Source organism: Lepus europaeus, chromosome 16 (assembly GCF_033115175.1).
Source record: "Lepus europaeus isolate LE1 chromosome 16, mLepTim1.pri, whole genome shotgun sequence".
In the NCBI taxonomy this organism is placed as follows: domain Eukaryota; kingdom Metazoa; phylum Chordata; class Mammalia; order Lagomorpha; family Leporidae; genus Lepus; species Lepus europaeus.
In genome coordinates, this window is record NC_084842.1 from 46,599,637 (window position 1) to 46,616,007 (window position 16,371).

At 49.0% G+C, this 16,371-nt stretch overlaps 1 protein-coding gene across 1 annotated transcript in view; it reads right to left on the reverse strand.

Annotated features, from left to right (window-relative positions):
- ZNF395 (zinc finger protein 395) overlaps nucleotides 1–164 on the reverse strand; it is a 48,938-nt gene extending 48,774 nt beyond the window's left edge. Inside the window, exon 1 of the mRNA XM_062213783.1 lies at nucleotides 140–164. The gene's annotated coding sequence lies outside the window, so the exon portion shown is untranslated. The remainder of the gene's footprint in view (nucleotides 1–139) is intronic.
- Nucleotides 165–16,371: the final 16,207 nt, after the last annotated feature.

A 16,371-nucleotide genomic window follows, 5' to 3' on the forward strand; every position in this document is an offset into this window, starting at 1 on the left:
AGCCCGCGAGCGAGCGAGCGAGCGATCGAGCGGGCGCCGAGTCGGGACACACCCCCCGCGCCGCCCCCACCGGCCCCAGGCACGGCGCGCGCACGCTGCCCGCGCGCCCCGGGCCCGCCCGAGTCCTCCGTGCACGCACCGCGCTAGCCCGGCGTACACACCCCCGGCCGCCCGTAGACAGTCGGTGCTCAATAAGTGCCTGAGCGACTCCCCGCGCACATGCGCACTTGAACCTGACCGAGTTGTGACACCCACCCACCCACCCACCCTCCCCCGTCCCCGCCCCCAAGTCGGAACCGGCAGCTGCAGCCCCGAACCAAACTTGAGTGTTTGCTTTTTTTCTCCCTGAACCGCAAGCCGAGCCAAAGTTTCTCGCTGTTGTTTTTCCAGGCCTGGCTCTGGGACAGGCTTCTCCGAGAGAGGCCGAGCTCGCCCGAGGGCGGGAAAGGAAGCCAGAAGCAGGGCTCCGGCGCCGCGGGCCGGACGGAGCTCGGAGCGAGAGGCAACAGGAGCGCTGAGGAGCAGCCTTCCCGTGTGCCTTTTGACTTAGTGTTTTCTACCCTATCTTAGGGCATTTTGCTCGTGTGTAGTTGTAAACTGAGGCGTTGTTTACTGATTCTGGAATTAAGAAGGAGAAAGTTAACTATTAGCCTTCAACCCTTATGTAAACAGTACTAGTTGCTTTTGGCACCGTCGGGCTCCCTTTTGGATAATTTGTAACAAGGAGCATTGAAGCTGATCCATTGTGTTGCTCCATGTTTTTCCTAGATAAGACCAGAGCCGCAACGGTAGTGAGGTGTCTATACTTGGAAGCATATAATTTATAGTGACGCAAATTTAACGAATAGGAAAGTCGTCATTCCTCTTCCCCCCCAAAGTTTGCAAAAGAATTTTTGCACATAAATTCTGAGTTTCCAGTTCACCTTCAACTTGAGCTCTGCTGTTTTTCCTGCACCAAAGGCAGTGGGAGTGTGCTGGAAAGGGCTGGTGTCTGGAGTTGGACAAGCCTGACCTGCGGTCCAGATTTAACTGCTGAACTAGCTTTCTGGTCTTCAGCAGTTTCTTCAACTCTGAACCTCAGCCTCACTATCTGTAAGGCAAAATAAAAACCACACAGATGTAGGGCCTACTTCATAGCAAATAGCATTCTCCCTCTCCCCACTACCCATTGTGTGTTAAGTACAATTATCTAAATTAGAATGCAAATTCCTATAGGACTCGGACTTTCAACTGGGGGCAACTTCGCCCCCAGGAGACACTTGGCGATGTCTGCAGACAGTTTTGATTGTCACAACTTGGGGCAGGGTGCTAGTGGCAATGGAGAGGGCAGAGGCCCAGGATGAAGCTAGACATCTTGCAGTAGGCAGGGCAGCCCTCATGAGAAAGGACGTCTGAACTGTCACCAGCGCCCTTGCTGAGAAGTCCTGCCCCAGGGAAATCCTGCTCTGCAGTCGGTCCCCAAAGATGGCTTCCACCTTTTAACTCTCAGCGTCTACACGTTTCTGTCTTGCAAGCATTGTGAGGACCACAGCCCTGATCTTAATACACAAAGTCTTCCCTTCACATGAAAGTGCGGATCAGAGTTTTACATTTTACTGTTAAAGGAATATTTTAGTTAATTAACAAAGTATGTTCCCTTATTACTAAGGTATTTGTAAACACATTACATAGTACTACCAGTTCACAAATAGTTTTATGTTCTTACTTCCATTCTTCCCAAACAGTGTTTTGCTCATTTCTGAATGTGCATTTCTCTTCTTATTTCCTGGCCCTGCCTGAAGTTTCTAATACGATCCCTGCCCCCAAGGGACACACAACCTCCTTGGTAGTGGATTAATGCACATGCAACAATTAAGGAACAATGCAAAGATAACATATAATTAAACTTCAATTGCAGTGCCCAGATTAAGGTGCTCAGAGGAAAGGGAAACGGGTCTCAGCAACAGCCCTGTGCTTACCTTATGGGGCTTGGTGTTCAGGAAATGTTTGCCAAACAACATGAAATCCTTTGTGAGGGTCTCTTGCACAGGTAGAAGTGGAGCTAGTACATAAACTCCATACAGCGTTTAAACGGCCGGCTGTTAGAAATGGATGCTGGTTCTTTTTCATCTAGTTCAAATATTTAACAAAATGTATGTGTTTCCTAAAATGGACTTCAATAAAGCCAAAACTCTCATTCAGTTGACAAATATTTAAGTATCTGCTGTGTACAGAGTGAGCCAAAACAGTCTCTAAAGCTGAGCGGAACCCACGGCTTGCTCTCATGGAGACCGTGTCTTGCAAACCCAGGCTGTGAGCAGGCACAGGCTTTCTCCCAACATGTTGGACACATACCCCTTTTTGCTACAGGTAGCTACTTGTTCGGTGTGCGTTCCAAAGTTCTGCACGTTCACACCGACTCAGAGAAAAGTTCCCATCACAAACATCCATTCCCGAACACACACCCACCTAGCACTCTGCACCTTTACACGGAATGCCAGCTCTGTCCTGCACACTGCACGGCACTCACATGACACAAAGCAAGATGCTCTCAGAAAACCGCTGTTTGCTCTCCAGTCTTGTCCCTGCTCACACTTCCCTCTGAAAGTTTGCTCTTCTCAGAACTGCCCTTCACCTTGCTTTAACCCACACACTGGCCCCCCTACTAATGTAGGCATCTGGTACCTCATTTACATCAGATCAGCTCTTCAGAAATTGTACCACCCATTAGCAAAGCACGTCCTGGCTCTACCTCCTCTTTCCTGCCTCTTACTACATGGACACATGTGTAGGTGACATAATAGGACAGCATGAGTCTGAGACTGCCACTCTCCCCAACTCCCAGATACAGCTACTTCCAACCTTGCTTCCCTCCAACCCACTCTTCGCTTTCCTTCCTCTCCATTCCCCTCCCTTGTCCTTCCCTTCTCCTCCTCTGCCTTCCCTTTATTTTCATTTCTTTTCTTTTTAATTTTTACCTATTTGAAAGGCACAGAGGCAGAGAGAGATCTTCCATCTTCATTCCCCCAAATGCCTGCAACTGCTAGAGCTGAGCCAGGCTGAACCCAGGAGTCATGAACTCAATCCAGGTGTCCTCCGTGGGTGGCAGGGGCCCAAGTACTTGGACCATCTTCCTCTGCCTTCCCAGGCACATTAGCAGCAAGCTTGATTGTAAGCAGACCAGCCAGGATTTGAACCAGGTACTCCAAAATGGTATGCCAGTATCACAAGCAACAGCTTAGCCTGCTGCACCACAGTGCTGGCCCCACCCTCTCTACCCTTAACCTGGCTCTCCCTTCTCGCTTTTAGGGGCCAGCTTAGATGGCATTTTCTCTGAGAAACTTTCTCTGGACTCCAAGACTGGGCTAAGTGCCTCCCTTTGTGTCCAAAAGCACTGCACGCTGACCTCCCGCTCATTGTATTGAAATCTCCAATCTCTCATCCTGATCTTCCACAAAACTAAACACTTTGAGAAAACAAGAAGTGTGCTTTCTCCATTGCATATACAACACTCAGCGCAGTGCCTGAAATGTAGCAGGCACTTAATAAACATCTGTTAATAAATTAGTTGTTGATTGGATGTAGGCAACAGAATAGTTATTCCACGGCACAGGCAATCCCTGGTTCAAAGCATGCCTTAGAAATGCTCAGCAGATTCCAAGGCTACTAAGGTCCTTCTATAAAGTAGTTCAAGGCTTACAGAATGAACTTGCTCTGTGGGCTCCACCAGAGCCCAGTTTGTACCTTACCTGGTTTCCTGAACTCCAGACCTTATCACTAATGACCTACTTGGCATCTCCACTTGGATGTCTAATCAGATCGTCAGTGTACCACGACTTCCAGTGTACCCAGACTTCTAATTTCCCTCCAAAATCTGCTCCTTATCATTTCAGTAAATGTCAACGCCGTTCTTCTAGTAGCTCAGAAACAAACAAAAACTAGGAGTCATCCTTCACTCCTTTTTTTTTTTTTTTTCACTTTCTCCTGCTCCACAACCAATCCATCAGAAAATCTTGTTGGTTCTATCTATGACATAGATCCAAACTCTGATTAACAGCCCACATTTCCAGCACAGTCCCCCTATTCCAGCCACCTTCTCTCTAAACTGACCTCCAATCAATGCTCTGGCCCCACCACCCACCTCTCTTCCCTGGATCATGCAGCTCCACCCACATAGAACTCCCACTTAGGTTTTTCCAAAGCTACTCCTTAGGGCTGGACTGATCTTCCTCCAGATATGCACAAGACCTGCTTCATCACTTGATTCAGGTCCCTGTTCAAAGCACCCTTATGAGAGAGACAGTCTCTCACCAAAGATCTAAAGCAGCACCACCCACCATCCCTGTTACCCTGCTTTATTTCTCTTCTTGGCATTTGTCACCACCTGACAGTCTGTCTCCATCCCCTCCACTCTAAGTTCTGAACAGAGACTTCATTTCTGCTTACTAATGTATCCTCAGCTTTTACAACAGTGTCTGGCATACAGGAGACATCCATTAAATTATCATCAGTTATAATCAAGGTTCGGGTTAGATGACCAAAAGCTCACCCCTGAACCAGGTCACTGTCCATTACTCCAGTCCTGACTAGTCCTTCCAGCATTCAGAGCATCCTGGTACCAGGAGCCACTGTTGGCCACTCTGCTTCCCACTCACTTAGTCTCCAGACCACTGTTTCCTCTAGGACACACACTTCTAAAAACAGCTTCTGGACCACAATTTCAAAGCAGGCTATGAATTTTAAATGAAAACAATAATCCCGTACTGCTAATTTTGTATTTGTAGCATACTTCATATTGTTCTTTTGATTGAGAAAATTCTGATGTATTTGAATGGACAAAAACAGGCCCAGAACCTACTTGAAGGATTTTCATTCTACAAAGCATAGAAGTCAGGAATTCTAAAGAGAGTGGTTTGTAAGTGTGCCTGGGGCCAGTGGCACTTCACTCTGATCTACTGGATCTGTAAGGCTTTCAGTGGAGGAAGAGAGCTTTGCATTCCATTGAAAAGAAAGGATTGATAGGTTGCAAGGAGGTTGTTCTAGGCTTAAGGGTATCCCTGAAGTGTCTCGCTTCGATCTGCATAGAGACATTTCCACAGAAACAAGCTCCCACATGTGTAAAGTTACACACCAGTGCATAACTCCCAGAGCACTGCCTGTTTCCTCCTAACTCTGAAATTCTGTGAGTCTGAGCAAGAGTTCATATTCAAAAGGGGAGGGGGACGAAAAGGAGCTGGCTTTGGGAACACGAAGCCTAGGCCTAATGACTCTGGGTATGAAAGAATGTGTAAGCCTGGGCAGGCTCTCCGTGCACATCTGGTTTTTTCCTTTTATGCTTCTATGATTTCTATGACACAGGAAATCCATTCTGGAACAACCCTGTCTGCTTTCTAGTGAGTGCATAAAAAAAAAAATGGGGATTAAAATCATGTTTATCTCACTGTTCAAGGAAAGATGATAAAATCCAGAACACAACCATTTTGAGGGTGGATCAATGGCAGCTTCCTCCAGTACTGTGTCCCCAGGGAGGTGCTGGTAACTGGGCTGGAGGAGTGGAAGGCCACAGGAAAGATTTCTGCACTAGCTGGCCGTGGCTCCCACTCTGAAACATACCAGGTATAGGAAAACACCACGTAGTGAAAATACCAATCCAGCCCAACTCACCAAGCATTTCCATGGATCCAAACCTCACTGGGAACCCTTCCTCATCAGGCTTCCATGTTATAAACTCTGCAGACCACCTCTCATAGAAGGTCTTTCAGAGGGACCACTGCAGCCAGCGTGGCCCAACCACAAGGGCAACAGTTCACAGCTGTTTAAGAGAAGTATCAAACAAGGTAACTGCTATGTCGGAATGTGGTTTGTCTCCCCAGAGTTTATGTTTTGGGGGCTTGCTCCCCAGTGTGGTGGTGGTAGGACTTGTAGAAGTTGGTTAGGTCATTGGAGGTATCACCCCTTGAAGAGATTAACGCTGGTCTCATGGTGGGTTGACTCTTGCAACAGTGATTGGTTATAAAAATGAGCAAGCCTTGGAGCTGGCTCTGTGGCACAGTGGTGAAGGCACCACCAGCATCTCATATGGGCACCGGTTCGTGTCCCGGCTGCTCCAGTTTTTTTTTTTTTAAAGACTTATTTATTTATTTGATAGGTAGAGTTACAGACAGTGAGACAGCCAAACAGAGAGAAAAGTCTTCCTTCTGTTGGTTCACTCCCGAAATAGCCGCAACGGCCAGAGCTGCATGAGCCAGGTGCTTCTTCCCAGTCTCCGATGCGAGTGCAGGGGCCTAAGCACTTGGGCCATCTTCCACTGCTATCCCAGGCCATAGCAGAGAGCTGGACTGGAAGAGGAGCAGCCAGAACTAGAACCAGTGTCCATATGGGATGCCAGCGCCGCAGGCAGAGGATTAATCCAGTGCACCACGGCACCTCCCCCCCTCCCCGCTGCTTCTCTTTTGCTCCAGCTCTCTGTTAATGTACCTGGGGAAGAAGTAAGAAGTGGAAGATGGCTAAAGTACTTTGCTGCTGCCACCCATGTGGGAGACCCAGATGAAGCAACTGGCTCCTGATTTTGGCCTGGCCCAGCCCTGGCCCTTATGGCCATCAGGTGAGTGAACCAGGGGATGGAAGATCTCTCTGTCTCTCTTCCTCTCTCTGAAACTCTGACTTCCAAATAAATAAATTAATCTTTAAAAAAGATAAGTAAAAGTAAATATGTACAATTTTTATGTATCATTTAAAAATGTTTTAAATACTATTGAAAGTGCATCAGCCAGTAAGAAGTGAAAAATTGGCAGAAAAAAATGCACATTGTGAATGTCAACCTGTGCCAACTTCTCTTTTAATTTCTTGTGTTCCGGTCAATATTCAGTTTATCTACGGTCATGTGACTTTGCTCTTAAAACTTTTATTTTTCCTTTCCACCCTGTGGCAGGATCACTCCTCACCCCTCATGGAAGGTGCTGATGGCCTTTTCTTCAGTGAACTTATCAGAGTTTCACTTTTGCCTGTCCATTAAACTGTGTCATCTCTCACACATATTCCGTGCTGTTCCCCAGCCCCATGAAAGCATCCTGGCATTCTCCCTTATTCTTCCACAGGACCAAGCTACTTCCCAAGGCAAGGGTGCCTGCCAGAATCCAGACCACCCTGCTGGTCAAGAATGGCCCAGATCCAGAGGCAATGATCATGTTGGAGAACTACAGTACCACAGTTCTTTTTTTTCGGGGGTGGGGGGAGGAAACAAAGGGGGATATAAGTAATGTGAGTTGTTTTGTTTTCAGATACTTGAAAAGCAGATCAACAGAGAGAGAAAAAGTGAGATCTTCCCTCCATTGTTTCACTCCCCAAATGCCTGCAACAACCAGGGCTGGGCCAGGCCAAAACCAGGAGCCTGGAACTCCATCCGAGTCTCCCATGTGGGTGACAGGAGCCCAAGTACTTGAGCCATCATCTGCTGCCTCCCAGGATACAGTAGCAGGAAGCTAGGATTGGGAATGGGGCTGGGACTTGAACTACCCTGTGATATGGAATGTGGGTATCCCAAGCATTGGCTTAATCTGCTGCACCATCACACCCACCCCTGCTATTGTTTTGTGTTTTTTTTTGTTTGTTTATTTGTTTTTTTTTTTTTTTAATTTGAGAGGAAGAGAGAGAGAAAGGGGGGAGAGTGGTAGAGAACACGTTGTCATCTACTGGTTCACTCTCCAAGTGACTGCAATGGCTGGGGCTGGGCCAGAGCCAGGAGCCGGGAGCCCAGAATGCAATCCAGGTCTCCCACATGGGAGCAAAAACCAAATTACTTGGGCCAAAACTGCTGCTTGCTTGCTAGAGTCTGTATTAGCAGGAGGCTGAAACCAGGAGCCACAGCTTGTCATCAAACCCAGGCACTCTGATGTGGGATGCAGGCATCTTAACCACTTGGCTAAATTCCTGCTCCCAGAGTTTTTAACAAAGCACACAGGATGTCTGCATTCACTGTGCATACCATGGCAAGACAGAACCATAAAGCATTAAGATAATTACAATATCTGCAATACCACACCAGCAGTCTGCTAAATACTCATTCCTAGGGATTTGGAGTTGATCAAGTGAACAACTTCTTTTTTTTTTCTTAAGATTTATTTATTTATTTGAAAGGTATATTTACAGAGAGGCAGAGGCAGAGAGAGAGAGAGAGAGAGAGAGAGAGAGAGGTCTTCCATCCTCTGGTTCACTCCCCAATTGGTCGCAATGGCCGAAGCTGAGCCAATCCGAAGCCAGGAGCCTGAAGCTTCTTCCTGGTCTCCCACATGGCTGCAGGGACCCAAGGACTTGGGCCATCTTCTACTGCTTTCCCAGGCCATAGCAGAGATCTGGATCGGAAGTGGAGCAGTCGGGACTCAAAACAGTGCTCTTATGGGATGCTGGCACTGCAGGCGGCAGCTCTTCCTGCTACGCCACAGAGCCAGTCCCAGTAAACAACTTCTTGACAAATAAAATAAAAATATTTTTAAAAAAGTCTTTCCACCATAAACCAATCAGATAAAACCACAACTATAAGACTATTTCTAAAAGCCTTTTTAAAATTTTTTATTTATTTATTCATTTGAGAGGTAGAGAGACAGAGACAGACAAACAGAACGAGAGATCTCCCATCTGCTGGTTCACCCCCCAGATGCTCACTGGAATTAGGAGCAGAGCCAGGAGTTGAACCCAGACACTCCTAAATGGGATAAGGGTGTCCCAACCAGCATCTTCACCACTAGGCCAAATACCAGCCCTATAAAGGCATTTAAATGCTGCCACTGGGGCCGGTGTTGTGGTACAGTGGTTTAAGCTGACACCTGGGACATCAGCATCCCATATGAGCACTGGTTCGAGTCCTGGTTGTTCTACGTTTCCCAGGCTAATATGCCTGGGAAAGCAGCAGAAGATGGCCCACATGGGAGACCCTGATCCTGGTCTCGTCCTGGCCCATTGTGGCTGTGTGAGGAGTGAACCAGCAGATGGAAGATCTCTCTGTGTCTCTCCCTCTCTCTGTAACTCTACCTTACAAGTAGGTAAATAAATCTTTTAAAAATAAACAATAAATGATGGCAATGATTTTATTATAATTTCTCAGAAATAATAACAAGTTGGCTAATCCTCCACCTGCAGCGCCGGCACCCCGGGTTCTAGTCCCGGTTGGGGCGCCGGATTCTGTCCCGGTTGCTCCTCTTCCAGTCCAGCTCTCTGCTGTGGCCCGGGAGTGCAGTGGAGGATGGCCCAGGTCCTTGGGCCCTGGACCCGCATGGGAGACCAGGAGGAATCACCTGGCTCCTGGCTTCGGATCGGTGCAGTGTGCTGGCCGCAATGCGCTGGCCGAGGCGGCCACTTGGGGGGTGAACCAACAGAGAAAGGAAGACCTTTCTGTCTCTCTCTCACTGTCTAACTCTGCCTGTCAAAATAAATAATAATAATAAAAAGAAAGAAGAACAGGTACTGTTCTCTATTTGTACAAGATATATTATATTTGCCTGCAGCACAGACCTTTACATCCATCAGAGGTTGGCTTCCATCACTACCCAGTGGGATATTCAACTTCACAATACCAGTTAGTAGATGTTAGAAGCACAAAACCAAGTAGATTGACACACAACATCGTAGCCCCTCTTGAGTTTCAGTATGGAGAGAAAGGTCTAAAACTCATCTTCCCCTTCAAATTTAAATCTTCCAAGTGCTATGATTTGAATGTGTTCCCCCAAAGACCATGTGTTGGAACCCTGGTTCCCTAAGTAGCAGTATTGAGAAGTGGGACCCAATGGAAGGTATTTGGGTCATTGGTGAAACATCCTCACCTACGGAGTAATGTCACCATGGGGGTGGGTTCCTTCCTAAAAGTATGATTTGGGCACCCCCCATCTCCAGGTCCCCCCCCCCTCTCCCTCCCCCTGCCCCGCCTACCTTTCTTGCCCTCTCTTTACCCATCTTCCAAGTGAGGTCTCCTACCACATTACTATGCAGCAAGAAGGCTCTCACTATATGCTTGGGCTTCCCAGTCTCTAGCATCATGAAGACATAAATTTCTGTTCTTTATAAATTAGCTAGTTTTGGTATGCTGTTATAGGAGTGCAAAACAGACTAAGGCACCACATTTACATCACTGAAGTCTCTCCTCTTCACATAGACTCGCTTAATTCACCTTGGTGTGGAAAACTGAGCCTTCCCTTTGCTTTTTGGAGAAAGTCAATTAAATACTTGTAAAAAAAACAAAACAAAACAAAACAAAAAACCCAGTCTTACCTTGATGAGATATATAACCACAATAATTCTCTTACCTGCAATTCACCTGACTTTAGGCCACATCCTGGCTTAGTAACCCTAATAGATTGGAGTGGAAGTCCTATGAATTATTAAAATCCTACTCAATTACCCTTTTGTATTACCTACCTGAGAGCACTCTGATTTCCAATGCTGTCGTAGGGCCAATCTCACAATCTTCTCGCTTGTGAGCTGCTGATTTACCAAATCCCAGCCTTCTCTCATTCACAGGGTAACTGATTGCCTCCCAAAACACCCCTAATAGACAAGCTTTCCATGATTCCTAGGGGCAAGAGAAATGGCTGGCAACCAGATTCTCAGTATTTTTTTTTTTTTTTTTGGACAGGCAGAGTGGATACTGAGAGAGAGAAACAGAGAGAAAGGTCTTCCTTTTTGCCGTTGGTTCACCCTCCAATGGCCGCTGCAGCCGGCGTATCGCGCTGAGCCGAAGCCAGGAGTCAGGTGCTTCTCCTGGTCTCCCATGCGGGTGCAGGGCCCAAGGACTTGGGCCATCCTCCACTGCCTTCCAGGGCCATAGCAGAGAGCTGGCCTGGAAGAGGGGCAACCAGGATAGAATCCGGCACCCCAACCGGGACTAGAACCTGGTGTGCCGGCGCCGCAAGGTGGAGGATTAGCCTGTTAAGCCACGGCGCCGGCCCAGATTCTCAGTAATTTGGACTCAAAGGTGGAAGTGAGGATCTCTCACACACAGGAACCAGAGCTAAATGCACTGTCAGTCTATCCTAGGTTGTTCTGCCTCTGGTATTTCCCTTCTTCCATCCCACTTACCTCCTGATTCAAGCTAATCACCCTGAAAAGACTCTCTGAAGTTCACTTGCCAACCACCTGCCAGGCTCCTCTGACTAGAAACTCATGACCGTCATGTGAGTTAGCATCCACTGGTCCCATTCCCAATGTAGGGGCCCCCCACTTGATAAACAGAAATGATAACTGTCACTGGAAGACACCTAGGAGAGGGGCAGGAGCTAAGATGCAACAGCACCTTCAGTTAACTGGAGAAGTTACGAGTGTTCATAGGAGACCCGTGAAATCTGGGTGACATGGCCAGCAGGAAACCAAATTCAATTCAAAAAAAAACCCCAAGAAATAATGTATGTCTTTACTGACATTCCTATGGGAGGAAGTCAAGGAGGAATTTCATTGCACAACACACAGCAATGCTTCCAAAGCCCTCTTTCCAAATTCCTCTCCCCCAAAATGCTCCTCCCCACAGCTGCTGTTTCTCTCCCCTTCTCTTTCTCTCTTCGACTGCTCTTGAGCACAATTGTTCTCCTTGCCTCCTAACTACCCGGATCCTTTCTCTCTTCCTTCTCTGACTTCTGCCTCGCAATCTAGACCTAGCTACTAACTGATCCAGGAAACGGATTGGTATTGGGTTCATTTCAAATGTACGTTTTTTTCTTTTTTCTTTTCATGCCAACATCATCAGAAAAGTCGGCCTCCCTGATGTCCCCAAGGTCACTACAATTGTATCCCCAGACACTCAGAGTGGCCCTGGGACATGAAAAAAGCCCATCTCTTCCTGCTCTCAAAGGCCCACTGGCCACCTTTTGCTTGGTGACCTACACAGCTTCCCATCACTGGAGTTACTCAGGAGAGAGTGACCCATTAGGGACTCCAACTGTCTCCAGGATTCTCTGATTCCAAATACCCTATTCCTTGCAAATCAATGACCTATCTTTCTAGGTGCTCTCTAAAACTAACCTGCTCACCTTCTCATCGTTCGGCTTTAACCACTTGATAGAAAACTTGTCGTTGGTCTTTCTTCCCCCGTGTCACTACAAACCTACCCATACCATCTCAAGAATCTCTTATTCATTTCATAGTTGAGATCATGACAGTCTCACAAGATTATATGTAATCCATCCAACTTTTAATTTGGGCTTGCTGAATTGTATTCTGTTTATAATAGCAAAAATACTGACGGAGATCTAGATTTTCTTCTGCCTGCCCGTATCCACAGGGCTTATACTTGCTATGACTCATGACAGGAAGTGCAACACTTAAGAAGTGATAGTTGTGGCCAGCACCCAATTATTCTGTGATGGATAAATAAACGACGCTGTGCCAAACTTATTAGTCAGGCCTCCTTTTGGAGACAAGTGGCAGGAATTCAACTTATGCTAGCTTAGGGGGGAAAAAATCCAAAAACCTGAACATGTTGGTTTACTTAGCTGCTGGGTACAACTGGCTATAGACACAGCCAGATCTCAGGTTTAAACTAAGTTGTCAGGGTTTGTTCTGTAAATCTTTCTGTTTGCCCCTTCTTATTAGTCTTTTTTTTCCCACCCTACAAGAGCTCTCTTTCCTTCTTAAAAGAAACGGGGCCAGCAGGTTAAAGCCCTGGCCTGCAGCACAGGCATCCCATAATGGGGGCTGGTTGGAGCCCTTCTGCTCCATTTCCCATCCAGCTCCCTGATAATGTGCCTGGGAAAGCAGTGGAGGATGGCCCATGTCCTTGGGCCCCTGCACCCACGTGGGAAACCCGGAGGAAGCTCCTGGCTCCTGGCTTCAGATGGGCTCAGCTCCGGGCATGTGCAGCCATTTGGGGAGTGAACCAGTGGATGGAAGTGCCCCTCTGTCTCTGTCTCTGCCTCTCTCTATAACTCTTTCAAATAAATAAAATAAATCTTTAAAAAGAAAATCCCTCTTGAGGCTAAAAACCATGGCTTAAAAAAAAAAAAAAAAAAGAGTTCCTTCCTTCATACAGTTGGAAGATGGTTGCTGGCAGCGTAAAACGATGACATCCCAATTTAGCAACACCAGCAGAAAACAAATTTTTCTTTCTCAACAATTCAAGTATTGGTTCCAGAGAAGGACTGTAATTGATTCTGCTTAGTTTAAATGCTCGCTATTTGCGCCACTGTTGCCAGAATTATGGGATACCAAAGCAGGCAGTTAAGGCAGTTAAGGAGGAGCTACCTCCCAAGGGAAGGGACCGTGGACTGAGATATTCACACGTCTGTCAATTACACGAGTAGGGGGAGGGGCACCCTTGAGAGCCGAAAGGTTCGTGTTTGCTCGCCGGTACTCGCGCGGCGACTTCTGACACTTTTTCTTTTTGAGCCTCAGTTCCTCACGTATAAAACGGTTACGTGGTGGTTCCTAGACCAATATTAAACTACGTGTTCCAGTATCTCTGAGCTCTGTATTTTTCAGATAATGAAACACTGACTTAGCTGTGGGAGGCATTGCAGCAATGCCCACAGCCCTCTGCTTTCAGGCTGAGCCATCTGTGGAGCACCGTGCATTTTACGAAAAGTTCTTTCAGCCAGCATCAGAAAATGAAGCCCAAGAGGCAGGACTGCCCGGAATATACACAACAACCAACTGATGTTTGTAACTGCAGCCACAGGCAAGCACGCAAACTATATGACGATATTGCAACTGAATCATTTCCTGGATTAAGAAAAGTGGCAGAGACCCACACAGGGACAACGCGAGCAGACTTCTTGTTAGGCAGCTCTCCTCTCTGGGGGAGCACACTCCAGGATTCAGGAATTCCAGGGCCCCGTCCGTGCAGCCTTCACCGACTACAGTGCGTGTGTGTGTGCGTGCGAGTGTGTGTGTATCCATCTTGGCTGGCTGCCTGACGCGGAGCATCAAGTATTAATTAAAAAAAAAAAAAGATTGAGAGCAAGCGCGAGAGCAGCTCAGCGGTCCCGGGGGTCTTCAGCGGCACCGCTCCAGGCGCGGCGCGGCCCCTCCTCGCCGCTCCGCCCGCCGCCCGCTCCAGCGGCGCCCGCTCCAGCCCGCGTTTTCGGCCTCACACTCGCGCTCCCCGGGTTAAAGCTCCCCCGCCAGGAGTAAACAAGCAGCCCAAACAGCCAGCCAGTAGGACCGGCCCCTTCACCCCGTTTCCTGCGCCAGCCCTAGCAACAGGCCCCGCCCCTCGCGACAGGCCCAGCCCCGCCCCGTCCTCCAGCCCCCTCCCGGCGTCCGCCCGCCCGCCCGCCCGCGGCTGGGTCCCGACCCGGTGCCGAAGTCCCCTGCCCGCCCTCCCCCCGCCCCCGCCCCCGCCCAGCCTCCTCCCTCGGGACCCCGCTCCCGGCCCCGCCCACGTGCCCGGAGCCCGCGCAGAGGGAGGGTGCGTGGCGCGCACGTGACTTCTGTTGTGGGCGGGGCGTGCGCGGTGGCGGCGGTGGGGACGACAGGGAAGAAAGAGGAGGGGGGCCGGGCCTGGGTGGGCCCGGTTCCCGCCCCTGCCCCGGCGGCCCCGCGGCGACCGCTGCTGTTGCTTCTCCGGACACGGCCTCCGCGCGCTCCCTTGCCCCGGCTCCCTGCTCTCCCCAAGTCCTCCCTATGCGGAGCCTCTTCCTTGAGTTTCCTGCCCGTGTCCACAGAACCCGACATATTTTCCCGCTGCATAAACACAGCCCCTCCCCTGCCCCTGCACACAGCCCTACATTGTGCGGCCTTCCCACACCTCTCCATTTCGGGAAGGACGCTCACCCAGCCCAACCCGTCATCCTGTAAAGGTGGGGAAACTTGAGGTCCAGAAAGGTGGGATACTTTGCTAGACGGGGACCAAGACCAGCACTCAGAGCCCCCGTGGCAGGGGCTTCCCGGACCCTCCGTGCAGTTAAAGCTTGGATGACTGCTCTGAAACAGGGGGCCCCGCCCTTCGTCATGTACGGAACGACTTCCCTGTCCCTCACCCCCAGACCCGCCAGGGAAAATGTGCGCCCATTACCTTCTGTCTCAGGTAGCTCCAGGGAACAGTTCCTAGAGGGAGAACCCTCAGCGAGCACTACAACAGGAGGCGAAGAGAGGGGACTGTGGAGCCACATTACCTGCATTCCATTCTCTTGGGCAAGTCATTTGCCCTCTGGGTTCGGAGGAAGACTGTAAACCTGGGATGATGATAGGAACTATCGAAGAGCAATGTGCGGATTGAATGAGTGAAGTTGGTAAGCGTCCAGGGCAGCACTTGGCATCTGAAGCTATCAGAAGCAGCCACTTGGCTAGTCCCCTGTTGTGTTCTTCCTGATACCTCCCATTACATATTGCAGCCAGTCCCAGGGTCAGAGGACCGATTGCAAGGTCTCTGGCGGGGAGTAATGGAGGGAGGGGGCAGAGGGCAGGCTGCCATGCTGACTGGAGCATCTTCGGGTTGAGAGGCTTCTAGGACAGGAAACGTAACGTGTGGCATCAGCTAGCAGAGGTGGTGAGGACAGAAGTGTGCATGGTGGGGTGCCAGAACACAGCAAAGATGAGCTTCAGACAATGATGTTGACCATGAACAGTGGAGTGGGGAGACAAAGTAACTCCTGGACAGAATGCCAGACAGATATGCCACCATTCAACAAATTACACACCTGAGCAGGTGCATCCAGTCTCTCCTTGCATGTTTCTTGACAGCAATTACTGTGGGTCATTTTTTAAAAAATATTTTATTTATTTGAAAGGCAGAGTTAGAGAGCAGGGGAGAGATCTTTCATCTCCTGGTTCACTCCCCAAATGGTTACAACGGGGGCTGGGCCAGGCTGAAGGCAGGATCCTGAAACGCTATCTGTTGGTGGCAGGGGCCCAAGTACTAGGGCCACCTTCCTCTGCTTTCCCAGGCACATTAGCAGGGAGCTGGATTGGAAGTGGAGCAGCTGATTCTTGAACTAATGCTGATATGGGATGTTGGTGTGGCAGGTGGCAGCTTAACCCAGTTGTGCACAATGCCAGCCAGCCCCCCCCCCCCCCCCCCCGCCAAGTGATATGGGATAATATAAGCTGAGCTGGAGGTCACAAACTCCAAGCCCCTACCCCATTTAATTCTATCCTGCTTGACATTCAGAACAGTTGCTGTGTATAATAAGCTCCACTGAAATTTTATGGTGCTATTGTAAAACTCCCAGGTGACTACCTACCTCCCTACCTCGTAAAAGGAGGTGCTGGTAGCTGCCTGTCCCTCTTTCCTTGGAGACCCAGACTAAAGGAGATGCTGAGCTGCTCTGTCTCTGCTTCCCCTCCTCCGCCCCTTTTCTCCCTCTGGGCCACACCATTCTTCTTCACCTATGCCCACGTGTGTTTTGTTTCTAACCTTTTAAATAAACTTTTATTAGTTTGTGCACCGTGTATGTGCCTGTACATAGAATGCTT